Consider the following 19,638-nt stretch of genomic DNA (forward strand, 5'->3'; position numbering starts at 1 on the left):
GACAGGGTGGTTGAATCATGACTATACTATTGTTAGCTACAGGATGGATCTTGTTGAAAATCGAAACTGTCCCCTCACTTTTCAGATTTTATTTTATTTCAAGAATAACAAGAGCCTGGGGGTGGTGGTTCACACCTGTGATCCCAATAATTTGGGAGGCTGAAGCAAGTGGATCGCTTGAGCCCAGGAGTTCAAGACCAGCCTGAGTGACATAGCAAAACCCCACCTGTACAAAAAAAATATATAAAAATTAGCCAGGCATGGTGGTGCAGCCTGTAGTCTCAGCTACTTGAGAGGTAAAGTGGAGAATCACTTGAGCCTGAGAGATGGAGGAGGCAATGAGCTATGATCATGCCACCACCCTCCAGCCTGGGTGACAGACAGTAACAAGAATATTTGAGGTGGTGGTAGTGATCATTGCTGTATGGAGTATGGATTCTGTGTCTTTACACCATATTCTTGCTTGAACTTTCTGATATCCTGGTGAGGAGCAGTGCCTCTGTTTTACAGATGATTAATCTCAGAACAGGAAAGTAGGCTTTTTGATTTAGTGGTAGTGCAGGAGGACAATCTGTTTTCCTAAAGTGTTTTTAAAACTGCTCGTCCATGAAGGGCATGCACTGGCAGGCAAGTGATCTGCCTGTGTTCTCGAGAGAGGCTGGTGTCTGCTGAGGTTGGTTGGGTAGGCAGTTTCCTGGGTGTCCTGACAATCTTTAGACTTTTTTCCCCAGCTTCAATGATTTGAATGTTTGTCTCCTCCAAACCTCATGTTGAACTTTGATCCCTAGTGTTGGAAATTGGGCCTGATGGGAAGTGTTTGGGTCATGGGGGGATCCCTGATGAATAGAATAATGCCCTCCTTTTGGGGGTGAGTTCTCACTCTATTAGTTCCCTGTAAAGCTGGTTGTTAAAAGAGCCTGGTGCCTCCCCACTGTCTTTCTTGCTTCCCCTCTTGCCATGTGATCTCTACACACATGAGCTCCCCGTCTTCCATCATGAGTGGAAGCAGCCTGAGGCCCTCACCAGAGGCAGATGCCCAGTCATCAAAATTATAAGCCAAATAAACTCCTCTTTATAAATGACTCACCCTCATGTATTCCTTTATAGCAGCAGAAAATGCACTCAGACACCAACTGAACTAAAAACTACCTTGATGGGGCTGGAATTTAAGTTACAGCCACTGCCATTTCCAGCAAATGATAAGGTGAGCCTCACAGAGGCCTAGCTCTTGGTGTGAGAAGCTTCTGGATGGAGTAGGTCTGCAGTGGGATTGCTTCTGAGCTCAGGAATTTATGTACTTGTATGTCAGTTTCCACTTCAGCATAACCACACACTTAGAGGCTGAAAACTACATTCATTTATTCATTCATGGTTCTGTAGGTCAGGCATCCCTCTGTATTATCTGGAGGCTCAGGAAATAATCTGTTCCCAAGCTCATTCAGGCTGTTGGCCGAATTTGGTCCTATGCAACGTAAGACTGAGGTTCCAATTCCCTGCCAGAGATTGCTTTCTGCTCCTAGAAGCCCCCCACATTCCTTCTCACTTGGGCCGCTCCATCTTCAAAACGGCAATAGTGCTGCAAGACTGGCCAAGCTCTTGAGCTTCAAGTCTCTCTGATTTCCCCCTTTCTGCCCTACTCCTCTGCCACAACAGCCATGGAAAGTTATCTGGTTTTAAGGAGCCATGTGAATAAATTACACCCACCCAGATACTCCCTTTTTGTGGGTCCACTGTGCCGTATAACACAACACAATCATAGGAACGATGCTACAGGTTCTCAGGCTTCGAGGGATAAAGATGTGGGATCTTTTTGTAGGGGGGAGCATTTTTAGAATTCTGCCTGCCACATTCTGTTTCTGTTGCTGAGACCCAAAGACAGTTAATAAACGACAAATGACTCTGCTAAGAGTGACCAAGGGACATGTTTGTCCAGGCTTCATCAATATTGCTAAGCACGTTCAAGTAACAACACTGCAGTGGGTCTTGCAGGCCTTCACATGTCCAATTTACTCTACTGCAGCGGTTCTCCAAGTGGGGGCCCAGAACCAGCAGCAGCAGCACCTGGGAACTTGTTAGAAATATATATTTTGGGCCCCACCTCGACGTACAGAATTAGAAACTCTGGAGATGGGGCCAGAGGTCCGTGTTTTAGCCAGTCCCTTGGGTGATTCTGATGCTTGCTTAGGTTTGAAAACTATTTCTCTAAGGTAAGTCCCCAGTTTCCTTTTCCATGGAAGTAAAAGTTGGGGAGGAGTCAGATAGGTAATATCTAAAATGACTTCCATTTCTAACAACGTATGATTTGTGAATATTACAAAAAAGATTACACTGTAGAGACCAAAGGATGCATGTATATGTCATTTGTGTGTGTGTGTGTGTGTGTGTGCTTCCATGCATGTCACAGTTAAGAGTACAGGCTCTGGAGTCTTTTCTACAATCAAATCCTGGCTTCTGCAATCACTAGCTATGTAAATGGGCCAGCTGCTTAGCCTCACTGAGCCTCAGTTTCCTCATTTATGAATGATGGGACCTACATCATAAGGTTATCAGGATCAAGTGAGATCATACAGAGAACACATAGTGTAGTAAGTTCAACGACTCTCGGCTGTAATCTCGGCTGTAATTATTTCATCCTGTTCAGTTTCTGGAAACTTTCTCCTTGAGTGCTTGAGTCCATGGTGGGGGTAAAGCACCCAGGCCCTTGTCAGGAGGCCCTAAAGGCAGCCCCGAGAGGCACTGCCCGGGGACTGAGGATGAACTGCTCCTAGGCCTGAAGGCAAAAGCGAACCTTCTGTGATTCCTAGCATCACCTTAAGTCCTGTCACTGCAAAGGAAGACATCTTGGTAAAGTGTGTGTATATAATCCCACAGCCACCTTGATCTCCTCCTCTGAGATCATACAACCCGAGGCAAAAAGCACGCATCTGAACACCAAGTCGGCTGAGATATGGAGAGCGGGGCTGGAAACCCTCAGGGGCCTTTGCTGTGTTTTTATTATATTTGTTATTATTGGTTTTTGTGTTTCATTTTTGTTTTTGTTTGTTTTACATGTTCAAATGAACAGAAATAGTTAAGGCCTGGAATAAAGTCAACATGTGCCTCTATAAAGTTGAGGTAGGTCAGGAAGTGTGTCACCGGGGGAACATAAAGCAACCCCCGCCCCTGCCCTGGCTCACAGGCCTCACCAGTGGAGCTGCAAGAGGTCTTGCCAGAGCTTGCTGAGAGGCCTGAGTGGAGACGAAGACCCTGTGAGCCAGAAGTGTGGGAGAGGAGAACAGCCTCCTCGCGCAGGCTGCTGTCCTCCAAGGGGAGCTGCACTCTTCTCAGCCTGCTGGCAGTTGCCTGTGGCACTGAGGCACTGAGGGAGGGAAGGCAGAGACCACCCAGTGTGAATTGCTGCTGCCTGAAATGGAAACTGTTCTCCCAGTCATAGGCAGGCAGAGCCAGGAGGGGCTATTCCACAGCTGCTCCCCACCCGCAGCCCATTCCCAGGCTCCACATGTCTCCCTCAGCCTCCATGCCACCAAGAGAGCTGCTCAACCTGCAAGGCACTAGCCGGTTTGCTAACAACCACAGAACGCTCTGGGGGGGATGCGGCTGGGTCTCCTTTGCCTCCTCTGAGCCACAGAGATTGGCCCCCCGGGGACAGGTCTTCTGATTTGGGTTCAATCTCTGGCTGAGGTCTTAAGCAGTTTTTCTATGCTTGATGATATATGAGTGAGAGCCCGAGAACTCTTCCTGCCTTCTCTTGGAGAATGTCTGCCAGCTCCACATAGGAGGTAAGCTACTCCAGGAATCGTGCATGAGAATTCGGCTTCATAGTTTTGGCTTCATAGACGGCTTCATAGTTTCAAGATTAAAGGCCAAAGATGAATTCACAACGGTTCTTGCCATCCAGTACTTCATTTATTCCTCTTTAATGTCCTCTATATATTAATCCGTTTGGGTCCCTTCATGCAGACCAAAGTTGCCCAACATTGGAGTAATACTTTCTTGTCCCTTTGGTTCCCTCTAAAAAGCCCACCAATAATTTCATTCAAAGTAGAAGAACTTTGGATAACAGAGCGTTCTGCAATACTAAACAAGGTTCATAAAGTGCCACTCTGGAAGGAGCTTTAAAGACCAACAGCCAGCACCACAGATATATTTTTAAATGGTGCTGAGTAAGAAACGTTAGGAAGCAAATGAGGACTATAACATAATGTAATACATGTAAATTTTAAATAAATACATGAAATAATACTCATATCTTATTAAACTACATACCTATTCAAGGATAAATACCTTTCACTTTGATGTAGTGGCCTGTTGGGAGGAAAGGAATTAGTGCTGGGAATGGAGAAGGAGGGAGGGAGAGAGGAAGGAGGGAAGGAGGGAAGGAAGGAAGGAAGGAAGGGAGGGAGGGAATGGAAGGGAGGAAGGGAAAGGAAGGGGAACAGGGAAGAAGGGAGGAGAGGAAAGGGAAGAATTTAATAATGATGATAGCAGACTATGTCTTGAAGAATATGGAGTAACTCTAACATAAGTTAAAAAGGAAGCAAGCCCTAAATTAAACCTTTCATTTTACAGATGGAGAAACTGAGGCTCAGAAAGATGAACTGTTTGATGCTGGGATTTTATTGCTGTTCAGTGGCAGAAACCAGGCATTTTGACTTCCAATTCAGTGTGCTTTCTACTGCATCAAACTGCTACACGTATACTTATAATGCCTCACTTCCTTCCCTTCTAATGAGTAATTCATCTAAGTATAGTTTTAACTAGAGAGGTTGATCATTTCTGGCCCAATTCATGGTCCCTCTCCCAGAGAAGCCACCCACCCCTGCTGAAAGACTGAGGCCTTGCTGGACACCAGGCGACCCGAATCACCTTCTCTTGGCCGATGGGCCTGAGGTGGGCAACTGATTCAAGGGCAGCCCTTCCAGAGACAGGGTGGGGGTCACCAAGCATCCTGGTTTGCCTGGGACTGAGGGGGTTCCCAGGATGCAAAACTCTCAGTGCTGAAACTAGCAAAGTTCTGAGCCACCTGGGACAAGATGGTCATCCTGGCAGAGAGGGACTTAGGACCTATGAGGCCAGCTTCAAAAATAGATTCTCAGTGAGAAACAGGGAATCTAGCAGACTGAGACTGCTGGCTGCAATAGAAGTGCCGTGGTGTAGAAAGAGGGCAAGGGGCACTAAGGAGCTTCCATACGGGTCCTATATAAACAAAACTCAAGAGCAGAAACTTTGAGTAAGTGGAGGACACTGGCTGACCAAGAGAGGAGAAAAGGGTCTATCTTTGTTCAAAGACAAGCAGGTACCTGCCTGCAAGAGAAGGACTCTGCTGCAGAAAGGATAAAACTCTCGCATCGGCCCTTCATTTCAGAGGCACACGGTGGCAGGATGGGGGGTGCAGATCTCCAAGAAGAGGAAGTTTGTCACTGACGGAATCCTCAAAGTAGAACTGAAAAAGTTCTCACTCGAGAGCTGGCTGAGGATGGCTACTCTGGAGTTGAGGTCCAAGTTATGTCAACCAGGACAGGAATTAATACAAGAGCTTAAAATAAATTATTTAGGCAGATAGTGAGGGTAAGAGAATCCTCGGCAAGACTTCTCTCTTAACAAAAAGCAGCCCTCAAATCATTTATTTTCTAACAAAGAGCAGCCTGTAAAATTGAGCAGCAAACATAGAAAAACAAGCTGGAAGCTTGCATGGTGAATGCCAGCAGCTGTGCCAATAGGAAAAGGCTACCTGGGGGCCAGGCATGTTCAACATGGAGGCTCCATCTTCCCTTTTCTTTGTCAACCACGTGTACAATAAAGGAACAGGCAACATGGCACAGGCCAGGTAGAGAACCCATCTACATAATAAAAAATAAGGGTGGCATGGCAGTTTCTTCACAAGCTATGTAAATGACACACCTGGTCCAACCAATCGAAACCGCCTCCTCAAGCTCATCTATAAAACCCTGTGCATTTCACCATGAAACTGAAAGACCTGCTTGGGAGCCCGTCTCTGCAGGAGAGAGAGCTTTTTTCTTTCTTTTGCCTATTAAACCTCTGCTCTTAACCTCACTCCTTAGGTGTCCACATCCTTGATTTCCTTGGCGTGAGGCAATGAACCTCGATTATTACTCTAGACAAATGACGCTGCTTCAAAATCATAATCTTAGCCACCAAAACACAGAATATTCTTGGTGAGAAGGGCTGGCAGATTCAGAAATTGCCTGCTGTAGTTCAGAAGAGGTTTGGCTCGCAGAGGGCAGCGTAGAGCTTTTTGCTGGAAAGGTAGCCACAAGAGGTCTGTGTGTGTTTGCCCAGGTGGAGTCTCAGTATTACCTCCTGGGAGGGCTTGCAGCGCAGAGGGCCTGCTATGGTGTGCTGTGGTTCATCAGGCAGGGCGTAGGGGGCCACAGGCTTCAAGGCTGTGGTGTCTGAAAACTCTAAATGCAGGAAGTTTGTGGATGGCCTGATGATCCTCAGCAGGAACTCTGTTTACCTCACTGACACCACCATGTGCCAGGTGCTGCTCCAACAGGGTGTGCTGGCCATCAAGGGAAGGTCATGCTGCCGTGGGACCCAACTGGTAAGACTGACTCTAGGAAGGCCCTGCCTGAGCACATGAGCATCGTGGAACCCAAAGATGAAGTACTGTCCACTATCCCCATCTCAGAACAGAAGGGTGGGAGGAAGCCATAGTGCCTGCCATGCCCCAGCCAATCCCTACAACATGACAGGTTCTCCTGGACAGCTGTGTCTGGCGTCTGGATGTTGTCCTGAAAAGGCCTTTAATAAAATCTTGTACAAAGGCACAAGGCCTGACTCAACTGTATGTCCAGTGTTCAGACTGAGGGGCATGTTGGCCTACAGAGCATTCCTCAACCTCTTGCTGCTAACCATGCTTGTGGAATTTGCAGGGCCCAGCACAGGAGGACTCAAGCAGAGCTAACCAGAGGAATGTCCCGTGTGAGAGTGAAGGCTGATGGCTAGCAGGGCAGCACCTCAATTAACTGTTCTGTAGTTCAGGATTGTAGCTTTAGAAGGGGGATATATTTAGAATGATTCTTCCTTTGCCTAAGGAAATACGCATTGCACATAGAAGTAAATACAATGGTCATTATAGTGTGCGTCATACTGTGCTAAATGTTCTTTGCATTCACACTCATTTACTCCTCAACATCTGGAACGTGGAAAGGAAATGTGCTGCGCCACTGAAGCTCAGGCTCAGAAGCAAATTTGCCTAAGCAGTATGAAGCTGGCATTAGAATCCACATTCCTAAGTTCTGCTCTCTTGACCATTCTGTTCTGGAAAACGATAAGGAACATTTAAATTGTCAACACAATAACAACAAAGCACCTCTTCCATCAGTCTTTGGTAGCCCTGAGTGTGGTCTCAGCCTTCCTCCAAGGCTCGCACACGCACAGCTTACAACCAGCCCCTCTTCTCTGGAGCTACTCTCATTACCTTTCTGCTCCTTATAACCATGAGTCTGACCAGCATGATTTTATTTTAGGAAAACTGGCTTTCAGTAGCTCCTTCCTCAAAAACCACTGTGGCCAATTTCAGGTTCTCAAAGAGACTCTTTCCAGATGCTCCTGTTTGCTGTTGCTGCTGCTTCTGCTTTCATTGCCAAGGAGAGGGTTGCAGCAGAAGACGCTCCTCTTCTGTAATAAGGTGGTTCTCTCCACTCAGCCTGAGTACACTCAGGGCTCCAGACACTAAAGAGCAAAACCCTCTCCTCCATCCCCACCCAGATGCCCACTTCTGCAGCCATCACCATACAGGATCAAACTTCTTGACAAAATTATTTGTGCCCCAGGCCTCCATTTCCTCCCTTCCTGTGCAATCCTGAAGGCCCTTCCACCTTCCCACCCCTAGGAAATTACTCTGGCCTTGGTCCCCAGGGCCCACAAAGCGGCCAAACCCAGTGAGCTTTTTCCTGCCTTTAACCCCTGAAGAAGTTTCTGTAACTTCCCACACCATCTGCCACATGTTCTCCTTGAACTCAGCCCCCTCACCTGCCAAGGTGCAAAAGACCTCACTGCCTCGTCCTTTCCTCAGCCCATTAGACTCTATTTCCCTCCCCTTCACTGGCTCCACCCTCCTCCCTCCCACCTACTAAGGAAACATTTTCCGGAATTTTATCCTTCCCACAATATCTCCAAGACCTCACCTTCCCCAAACCTCATCAGTCCGAGGCTCTGGGTACTGTCCTGGAGTAACAGTGAATTTGAGGTCTGCAGGGAGACACTTTTGCGTATGTGTGTGTAGCCTTTTGTAAAGTGCCTGTGTGATCTGGTTTTCACTGTTTAGCAAACAGGAGCACCTGGGCCTTGTTTATCCCATGACTTTGTTATGAGACTTTTAGTTTGGCTGGCAGAATTCAGCCAGAGAATGCCCTGCGCAGGCGCAGAGAAGGATTGCAAAGTGCCGGGGGTGGGTAACTGGTTAACCATTTACTTCCCTCCCATGGAGGACAGTGGAAAAGAGGCCCCAGCCGCTGCCCACTCCTTCCCACAGCCTTGGTGTTCCTGATCCAGCACGTTGCCATCATCCTCGCCCTAGCTACCAGCCAAGGAGGCCGGAAGGCCAAACAAGCTCCAACCACTGGGCATCCCATCACAGCATGGCTTTACTGCTAACGTTGGCATTGCTGTTTGTGCCAGGGGTTCTGTTGAAAACCAAGCTCTTAGAAGAATTTGGAGGAAATTATGACTGCAACCATGTCTTTATAAGTGTTATCTTCTAAGGAAGAATTTATAGACTTTGGAGTAAGCTGTAACAACTCAACATTAACTTTTTCCCCCCAATTTTTATTATTATTGTGGAAAGTTATGGGAAAATGTTGAAAAGTCAGAGATGTTGAAAGTACAATGAAAATCTATATGTCTTCCATCTTCTTCAACAATTTCAATGCTTGCCAGATGAGTTTCATCTTTGCATTTGTGTACGTATTTTTGTTGTTATTGAACCACTTAACAATAAATGGACAATCGTATGTTTCATTCCTAAATACTTCAGCATGGATCTCCTAAGAACAAGAAGTTAGATGCCTCTATTTAACACCTAAGAAGATGAACACCCATTCTATAATATTATTTAACAGCCAAGCCATATGCAAAATTTCCCAGTCATCCTAAAAATATCTTTTATAGCTTTGGTTTTGCCAAATCAGCATCCAACTGAGGATCAGATGTTGCATTTGGTTATTATTTCTCTTTAGTCTATTTAAAACAAATTTTTTTTATTGAAGTCAAACTAACATTCAGTACATGTTAATACATTCATTTTAAGTGCATAGTGGATGAGTCAAAAAAAAATGTGTATGTCCTTATCACTACCACCCCAGTCAAAATATTTACCAAGTTCACTCCTTCTCCCTTTGCAGCCTATCTCTCCTCCTCTCACCCCCACAGCCCCGACTCCAGGCAGCCACTGATCTGATTTTTCTATCTATACGCAGCTTTGCTTGCCCAAGAACTTCATAAATGTGATAATACGGTTTGTGATCTTCTGTGGTTTCTTTTTTTTTTTTTTTTATACTTTAGGTTTTAGGGTACATGTGCACAATGTGCAGGTTTGTTACATATGTATCTATGTGCCATGTTGATTTCCTGCACCCATTAACTCGTCATTTAGCATTAGGTATATCTCCTAATGCTGTCCCTCCCCCCTCCCCCCACCCCACAACAGTCCCCGGAGTGTGATGTTCTCCTTCCTGTGTCCATGAGTTCTCATTGTTCAATTCCCACCTATGAGTGAGAACATGCGGTGTTTGGTTTTTTGCCGAATAGGAACAGCTCCGGTCTCCAGCTCCCAGCCCCAGCGACACAGAAGACAGGTGATTTCTGCATTTCTGCTTGAGGTACCGGTTACATCTCACTAGGGAGTGCCTAACAGTGGGTGCAGGACAGTCGGTGAAGCGCACTGCGCGCGAGCCGAAGCAGGGCGAGGCATTGCCTCACTCGGGAAGCGCAAGGGGTCAGGGAGTTCCCTTTCCTAGTCAAAGAAAGGGGAAACAGACGGCACCTGGAATATCGGGTCAGTCCCGTCCTAATACTGCGCTTTTCCAACTGGCCTGGAAAACGGCAGACTAGGAGATTGTGTCCTGCACCTGGCTCGGAGGGTCCTATGCCCACGGAGTCTCGCTGATTGCTAGCACAGCAGTCTGAGATCACGCTGCAAGGCGGCAGCGAAGCTGGGGGAGGGGCGCCCGCCATTGCCCAGGCTTGCTTAGGTAAACAAAGCAGCCAGGAAGCCCGAACTGGGTGGAGCCCACCACAGCTCAAGGAGGCCTGCCTGCCTCTGTAGGCGCCACCTCTGGGGGCAGGGCACAGACAAACAAAAACTCAGCAGGAACCTCCACAGACTTAAATGTCCCTGTCTGACTGACAGCTTTGAAGAGAGTAGTGGTTCTCCCAGCACGCAGCTGGAGATCTGAGAACGGACAGACTGCCTCCTAAAGTGGGTCCCTCACCCCTGAGCAGCCTAACTGGGAGGCACCCCCCCAGTAGGGACAGACTGACACCTCATTCAGCCGGGTACTCCTCTGAGACAAAACTTCCAGAGGAACTGTCAGACAGCTGAATTTGTGGTCTCACGAAAATCCGCTGTTCTGCAGCCACCGCTGCTGACACCCAGCCAAACAGGGTCTGGAGTGGACCTTCTGTGGTTTCTTTCACCGAGTCTGATCTACCTGGGATTCACCCATGTTATTGCATATGTGAGTGGGTGGCTCCTTTCATTGCCGAGTAGTATGCTGGTGCGTGAGTCTACCACCATTTGCCTATCCATTTACCCACTGATGAAGATTTGGATTGTTTCCAGTGTTAGGCCATTCTGATTAAAGTCTTTATGAAAATTTTCGTACAACTCTTTTTGTAGACATATGTTTTCATTTCTCTGGGGTAAAAATCTGGAGTAGAATTTATGGATCATATAAGTGTATATTTAACTTTATAAGAAACTGTCAAACTGCTTCCAAAATGTTGACAACATTTTGCACTCCTACCAGCAACATATGAGAGTTCTAGTTTCTCTGCATCCTAACCAATGCTTGGTATTATCAATCCTTTACTTTTTGCCATTTTTGTGGGTGTGTAGTAGTATCTCTGTGTGGTCTTAATTTGCATGTCCCTGATAACCAGAGCTGCTTTGTGTGGTTCTTGGCCATGCATATACATATATATTCCTTTTGTAGTATGTCTGTTCAAATATTTTGTCTTTTTAAAAAGTAAGTTTTTGGGGTTTTTTTGTTTGTTTGTTTGTTTTTGAGAGGGAGTTTTATTCTTGTCACCCAGGCTGGAGTGCAGGGGCACAAATCTTAACTCACTGCAACTTTCACCTCCTGGGTTCAAGTGATTCTCCTGCCTCAGCCTCCCCAGCAGCTGGGAAAAAAGGCATGCACCACCATGTCTGGCTAATTTTTTTGTGTAATTTTTAGAGAGATGGGGTTTCACCATATCGGCCAGGCTGGTTTTGAACTCTTGACCTCAGGTGATCCACCCGCCTCAGCCTCCCAAAGTGCTGGGATTACAGGCATTAGCCACCGCGCCAGGCCATAAGTTATCTTTTTATTACTGAGATTTACATATGAATCCTTTGCCAGATTTATGTATTACAAATATCTTCTGCCGGTCAGTGACTTGACTTTTCAAGTACCCAGGTGACTTTTCTTTTAATTAATATTGTCTTTTAAAAGCAGAAATTTTGTATCTTGATGAAGCTCAGTTTGTGAATATTTTCTTCATGGTTGGTGCTTTCTGTATCCTGTCTAAGAAGTCTTTGCCTACCTCAAGTTTACCAAGATATCCTTCTATGTTTTAGTCTAGAAGTTGTGTAGTTTTAGCTTTTGCATTTAGGTCTATAATCCATTTAGAGTTAATTTTTGTATACGGCATGAGATAGGAACTAATGTTTGTTGTTTGTTTCTGTTTTGCTTTGTTTCCCACACATATACCCAGTTGTTCCAGTGCCATTTGTTGAAAAGACTCTATTTTCCCAATTGAACCACCTTGGCCTATTTATTTTAAAAAAATCAATTGACCATATATGCGGGTCTATTTCTGGACTCCATTCTAGTTCATTGATCTATATGTCTATCCTCTGCCAATATCACAGTGTCTTGATCACTATTGTTTATAGTAGTCTTAAAATCAATTGTGTAAATCTTAGGAATTGTTACTATTTTCCAAAATAATTTTGGCTCTTCTGGTTCATTCATCCATTTAATACCGATTTAACTTCTTTGAGAAATGTTTTAGAGTTGTCAGTACACAGGGTGTGTGTGTGTGTTATTCTAAATATTAATCATATTATTCTAAAACATTATTCTTTGGTATTGTAAATAGGATTTTTATTTCATTTTCCAATTGTTCGTACTGATATATAGGCATACAATTTATTTATGTATATTGATTTTGTGTTCTGCGTCCTTACTAAATTCACTTTTTGGTTTTAGCAGCTTTTGTATGAACTCCTTGAGATTTTCTATGGTCACAATCATGTTTTACGTCTTCCTTTCCAACATATGTGATTTTGTTTCTTTTTTCTTGACTTTTTGTATGGCTAGGATCACAGCAAAATGTTTAACAGAAGTGATGAAAGAAAACTTCCTTTCCCTGGCCCTCGTCTTAGAGAAAACATTCAGTCTTTCGCCAAAAAATATGACACTAGCTAAAGGTTAGCAGACGCAGAAGCATTTGACAAAATTCAAAATTCATTTGGAATAAAATGCTAAAGGCATCTATATTGTCATCTTTTTTTTTTTTGGAGACAGAGTCCTGCTCTGTTGCCCAGGCTGGAGAGCAGTGGCGTGATCTCAGCTCACTGCAGCCTCAACTTCCCAATTCAAGCGATTCTCCCACCTCAGCCTCCCAAGTAGCTAGAACTACAGATGAGCAACACCACAGCAAGTTAGTTTTTTTATTATTTTGTCTCACTATGTTGCTCAGACTGGTCCCGAACTCCTAGGCTCAAGCAACCCTCCTGCCTTAGCCTCCCAAAGTGCTGGGATTCGAGGTGTGAGTCCCTGCCTCCAGCCTAGATTGCCTTCCTTTAAAGACTGTTGCATTTTATTTTTGTAGGCAGTTGATTCATTTATGGATTGACCTATTCTTTTTTTGAGGAAGATCTAGAGTAGCCTTTATTTTAGGTTAGTTTGGTCCTAATCCTGAGGTGTGATCTTTCTGGTACTCTACTCAAAGCCCTTGGTGTCCAATGAGGTCCTTTCACTCTGGTTGTTCAAACTTTAAGCATCTCCCAACTCTGTATAAGCTCCAGAATTTGTTTAGTTCACAGTTCCCTGGCAGCCATTCTTTCCCTGGTGGTGCTTTGATCCACCTTGTGGTGCCTCACTCTGCACGTGTGCCACTTGGTATTTAGCCAAAGACTCGAGGGGAACCCTATGATCTGGAAATCTTTTTTTCGTTTTTTTGAGGCAGAGTCTTGCTGCCCTGGTGCAATCTTGGCTCACTGCAACCTCCACTTCCTGGGTTCCAGTGATTCTTGTGCCTCAGCCTCCCAAGTAGCTGGGACTACAGGCACCCACCACCACGCCCAGCTAACTGTTGCATTTTTACTAGAGATGGGGTTTCACCATATTGGCCAGGCTGGTCACGAACTCCTGGGCTCAAACCATGCTCCTGCCTCAGCCTCCCAAACTGCTGGGATTACAGGCATGAGGCTCTGCACTCGGCCAACCTGGAATTCTTTCTCTGCGTAGTTTCTTCTTCTAAAGGGTTCTTTCTGCCTTAGTATCCCCAAACTCCAGTATCTGTGTCTTCAGCTCAGTGAGACTTCTGCATTTTGCTTAGCTTCTCCCTCTCTGTGTTGGAATTCAGCAAATGGCTCTGACAGAACGTCTGGGTGGTTGGAAGGCTCACCTTGTTTGTTTCCTTTCTGTCTTGATTAGAGTCCTGTGCTACCAATTATGTCTGAAACCAGTTATTTGATATATTTACCCAGCTTTCTAATTATGTATGGCAGGATGGCCAGCCAGTACTAGTTACTATGCCATGGGTGGAAGCAGAAAAGTCATTCATCTCTTCTCATTTAGAGCAGGGGTCAGTTAACTTTTTCTTAAGAGCCAGATAGTAAACACATTAGGTTTTCAGGCAACACTGTTTCTGTTGCAATAGCTCAGCCATGTCATTATAGCACAAAAGCGGCCATAGTCAATACCTAAGTTAGTGAGCATCATTATGTTCAAATGAAACTTTATTTATAAAAACAGGCAACAGACCCGCAGCCCATAGTTCACCAGCCCTTGATCTAGAACAATACTCCAGCCATTTTCCCCCTGTGACATTGACTTTGTCAAGACTCCGGGCCAGTCATCTTACTGAATGCTCCAAATCCTATTTTCTCAAGATATCACATAACATATTCCTTTATCCCTTATATTTTCTATAAAAGGTCATTGGGTCAAAGGCCTCATGAGAATCAGGCTAAACTTTTTTTTCACAGAAATAATGTCTTAGGTGATGTTGAAAATATTAACTTTTGAAAAAGCATCATCAAAGTCAGTGCAACTGAATTAAGACCATGAATTCATCCATTCTCCCATCCGTCATCCATCCGCCAAAAACTCATGATGCAGTTACCTCTGCCAGGTGTGGTGCTACGAGTGCTCAACAGGATACAGTGATGTGGTCCAACTTGCCCTCAGTGGGGTTGGGGTGGGATTGGTGGGTGACACCGAAGCACAGTGCTAGAAAAGTCAGCATCTCACTCTTTTTCTGGGCCAGGACCAAAGGGCTTAATTTATCTGGAACACTTGTAACAATGCAGACTCACTAGCCCCTTGGACACACTGGAATAGAATCTCTTGATGAGACACAGAAATCTGTGTTTTAACTGGTTCCACTGATATTAACAGGTCAAAGGACACTGAAGGCCAGTGTGATGAAAGTCAGCTCCTAAGGGGGAAAGCCACCTACCTGGAAGGAGGCTGCATCTTCTTCTGATTTACCATTAGGTGTATCGGAGGTGAACATGCCTCACAGGTCGGCGGTCACCCAGCAGTCACCCACTGCTTTCATTATAAGAGAAAAAGCATCCTGGCCTTGGGAATGGTAGTGATTCTTAAATATGTTCACAAATTCATTGTGACAACTCCCTTCAAAAGGTGAAGGCTAATTCCTCTCCCCTTTGGTGTGGGCCAGACTTAGTCATTCATTTCTAACAAATAGAGTCTAGCAGAAGTGATGGTGTGTGACTGCAAGACCAGATCCTGAAAACCCTTGCAGCATCCCCCTTGCTCTCCCTTCAATCTCTTGCTCTGAGGGGCCCTGGGCATCACACTGCGAAGACATTCCAGCAGCCATGTGGGAGTCCACATGGAAAGAGCTGAGTCCACAGCCAGCATGAACCAGCCAGCCATGTGAGTGACTGTCCTAGTCTGTTCAGGCTGTCCTAACAAAAATACTAAAGACCAGGTGGCTCATAAACAACAGATATTTCTTTCTCATAGTTCTGGAGACTGGGAAGTCCCAGATCAAGGCACCAGCAGATTCAGGGTCTGGAGAGGGCCAACTTCCCGGTTCACAGATGGCTGTCATCTTGCCATGTCCTCCCATGGTGAAAGGGGCAAGGGAGCTCTCTGGGGTCTCTTTTATAAGGACACTAATCTCATTCATGAAGGCTCCACCCTCATGACCTAATCACCTCCAAGGACCCCACCTCCAAATATCACGTTGTGAATGAGGTTTCATCATATGAATTTAAGGAGGACACAGACATTCAGTCTGTAACAGTGACTGTCTTGGAAGTGGGCTCTCCAGCCCCAGTCATGCCTTCAGGGGACTGCAGTCCTGGCTGACATCTTGACCACAACCTCACAGAGAGCTACCCAGCTGTACCACTAGAATTGCTGACCCACAGAAACATGCAAGATAATATACGTGTTTTGCTCTTTGAAGCCCTTCATTTTTGGCCAGTTGGTTATGCAGCAATAGATAATGAATACAGGAACTTTGCACATATTTAGGGCTACTTCTGAGATCACATTGGGGACCCCGTCTGTCACTCCATTTGGGGCAGCCAGCTTCAGAACCACATGATATGGAGTTCTGCATGCTTTCCTGTTTGGCACATGTGTCTTCTCAACTGGCTGCTGAGCTCACAGTGAAATTCCCGGGCAAATACCTACATCAGGCCTCCAGAGCCAGGAGTTGGGGCATTCACCCCCTGGGTGAACTATGTTTGGAGATGACGCCATTACCTCCCCATCCCCAGCTGCTCTTTTGGGACTTCTGTCTGCATGTAAGGCAGCTGGGCAGCCCTGCTTGTGGCTGGGAACAACTTTTCTGGGTGTAGAGCCAGCAGTACATATGGGTATCAAAGCTGCAACCTTTGTTTCGTTAATGTCACAATCTAACAAAACCAGCTGACTGGGCAAGAAAATAATAAAATAATAAAATGATGGTTTAGTGCCAAAACACTCCAGCCGATGCAATAGGGCCTATGAAGAAAAGTTAAAATGTAAGGGATCACCAAAACTTTTTGTTTAGAGTGACTTTGGGGGTGAGGGAGCAAAGCACAGTATTGAGATATTTACTTGTTGGTTTGGTTTTGTGTTTTATATCTCTCTGACAGGTAGGCGAAAAGTGACTTTTCTTGCATCAAAAAATATTTAGGTTAATTAAAAAAAAATTAGACTACAGTCTAGTAAATAATAGGCAAAGAATATAAATAGTTCACAAAAAAGAAGATTCAAAACATTTTAACATTTAAAAAGATGCTCAATCTCACTCATAGAGAAATGTAAATTACGGCTGTCCTCAAATCCAACCTCTCAGCTATCAGATCAGCCAAAATGCAGAAGTCAAATTTAGATAACACTCTCCATTGACGAAGCTATAAGGAAATAGGCATATTTATATGTTGCTAATAAGTGCAAAATGGCACAGCCCTTATGGAGGAGAATTTGGCAATATCTAACAGAATTACACATGCATTTATGTTTTAAAGTAGCAATGACACTTTTAGGAGTTTGCACCGCACAAGATACACCTTCACAAATCAAAAGGAACGTAAGCGCAAGATGATTCATTCTGACATTGTAACATTGAAAGATTAGAAACCATTGAGATGCCCATCATTAGAGGACTGGTTGAAGAAACTATGGTACAGTCACACAATGGGTATTATCCAGCCATACCAAAAAAGTGAGAAGGCTCGCTATATATGGAGTGATTGCCAGGAGATACAACTAAATGAAAAAAGCAAGGTGCAGGGCCACATATATTAGTGTGTGTGCATGTGTGTGTGTGTGTGTGGCGTGTGTATTGCAAAAAGAAAGATTGGAAGGTAGAACAGGGTAGATGAGACAGGGATAGGATCGAGACTTCTCTACATACACTTTTTAATATAGTATATGTTGTATGTGTTCAAAAATAAAATTAAAATAAAAAACAAAATTAGCCTTAATGTTGAGTATAAACATGAATAAATGACCCTAATGATATATCAAATTGGTAATATGAAAACAAAGAAAAAATTATTTAAATGAGTTTAATATATTATTCTAACTTCACATACATAGATATGTTTGAAGGATAAAATCTTCAAAAAATCTTGTTACCTAACTCAGTAGTTTTGTTGTTATTAACAATACTGAATTGTAATTTTGAAACTTTTTTAATTATACAATAAATCAAGGTAAATGCGTAATAAATAGGTAAATGTGATAGTTTATTTTATGCATCAACTTGACTGTGTTAACAGAAACCAAGATTTTCAGAGTAAGAAAAAAGAAACAAAAATATAAAATCAAAGTGATAGGGTTTGGGTCTGTGTCCCCACCCAATCTCATGTCGAATTACAACCCCCAGTGTTGGAGGTGGGGCCTGGTGGGAGGCAATTCCATCATGGGGGTGGATCCTTCATGAATGGCTTACCACCATCCCTTTGTTGCTGCCTGGTGATAGAGTTCTCATGAGACGTGGTTGTTTAAAGGTGTGTAGCGCCTCCCCTCTCCCCCTGGGCCCACTTCTCGGTCCTGCTCCTGCCATGTAAGACGCCTGCTCCCACTTTGCCTTCTGCCATGAGTAAAAGTTCCCTGAGGCCTCCCCAAAAGCAGATGCTGCCATGCGTCCTGTACAGCCTGTGGAACCATGAGCCAATTAAACCCCTTTTCCTTATAAATTAACCAGTCTCGGGTATTTCTTTTATAGCAATGTGAGAACAGACTAATACACAGAGTTAAGAAAAAAAGTGTTAAGTTAAATTTAAATTGGAAATGTTAATGTCAATTTATGGTTTTAAAAAAATCTCTTAGCTCTTGAAAGTGCTGGAAACGACACTTCAGTAGCAATAAGCAAACTTCAACTTCAAATCTTGGTTTCTAAATATATTTTCCACAGAAGGATTCAGGGCTAGAGAAATGGCTTTTCCAGGTATGGGGCAGGGAAACAAAGTGAGCGTAGGGTAGCTAACTCTCTGGGGGACATGTCAAAAATACAGGAGAACCACCACAAAGGATTGACCAAATTTGGAATTATCTGAACATAAAAGAAAACATTGATTTAATTGAAATTCATGACTTTATATGAGTTTATAGGGACAGGAGAGAGAGAGGAAAACAAAAAACAAACCAGGGAGAGAGAGTCTCATTTGCCATTACTGTAGAGATTTTCACACCAACTCCTTGCTCTGTGCTATGGATTGAATTGTGTACCCCTCCCTGCTACCCCCCTAAATTCATAGGTTGAAGCCTTAACCCCCAAGGTGATGTAAAAATATTTGGAGACAAGGCCTTTCCAAAGGTAATTAAGATTAAGAGAGCTTATAAAGCCCTAAAGCAAAAAGACAAGTGTCCTTACAAGAAGAAGAGACACAAAGAGTGTGGACCCACAGAGGTAAGGCCATGTGAGGACACAGCGAGAAGGTGGCCATCTGCAAGCCAAAGAAAGAGGCTTCATCAGAAACCAACCCTGCCAGTTCCTTGATCTTGGACTTCCAGTCTCCACAACTGTGAGAAAATAAATTTCTGTTTAAGCCACCCAGTGTGTGGTATTTTCTTCTGCCAGCCCTAGCAGACTAATACACTCTGCAAATTGGTATTTAAAGGTAAAAAAGAAATTCTTATCCTGGCTTTTTAGGAACACCTGTAGTCCATCCTGGTTGATGCATTAACACTTGCCCTTCTTTACAGAGGCCTATGATGACATCATTGAATCGGACAGGCAAGGGTCATTAGTGGATGCTAGAGCCATTAGGAAAAGGTTTGCTGGGGAACAGACAGGGATTCGCACTGTGCCAAAATAGTACCCCAAAATTCAGCAGCCACCACATTAGAGTTCCTACTTTGCACCCCTAAATGTGAGCAACCTCCCATTAACGGCCTTCTGATATGAGGAAGTCTGAAACATACAGCATTTCCTCTAAAGTATTTTTTTTAAATGTTTAACAACAACCTACATGAGCTTTTAGGTCTAACTTCTAGTTCTAGTTTCCAGGGACACAGGGAACAGAGAACCATGTTAACCAACCCCTTGAGGAGACTAGAATGCAAGACATTATACGACTGGCTGGTCAGTGAAGTGAAAATAAAAATGGACTGAAGTGGTAGTCTGTATTAATGAAATAAAACTGACTTTAAAAAATGATTGGAGGCCAGGTGCAGGTGGCTCACACCTGTAATTCCAGCACTTTGG

The 19,638-nt window shown here is 44.4% G+C and overlaps 1 pseudogene; it reads left to right on the plus strand.

The window, feature by feature from the left end:
- Positions 1–4,788: 4,788 nt before the first annotated feature.
- On the plus strand, positions 4,789–6,713 carry LOC129467440 (small ribosomal subunit protein uS3-like; annotated as a pseudogene).
- The last annotated feature ends 12,925 nt before the right edge of the window (positions 6,714–19,638 follow it).

Source organism: Symphalangus syndactylus, chromosome 18, assembly GCF_028878055.3.
Source record: "Symphalangus syndactylus isolate Jambi chromosome 18, NHGRI_mSymSyn1-v2.1_pri, whole genome shotgun sequence".
In the NCBI taxonomy this organism is placed as follows: domain Eukaryota; kingdom Metazoa; phylum Chordata; class Mammalia; order Primates; family Hylobatidae; genus Symphalangus; species Symphalangus syndactylus.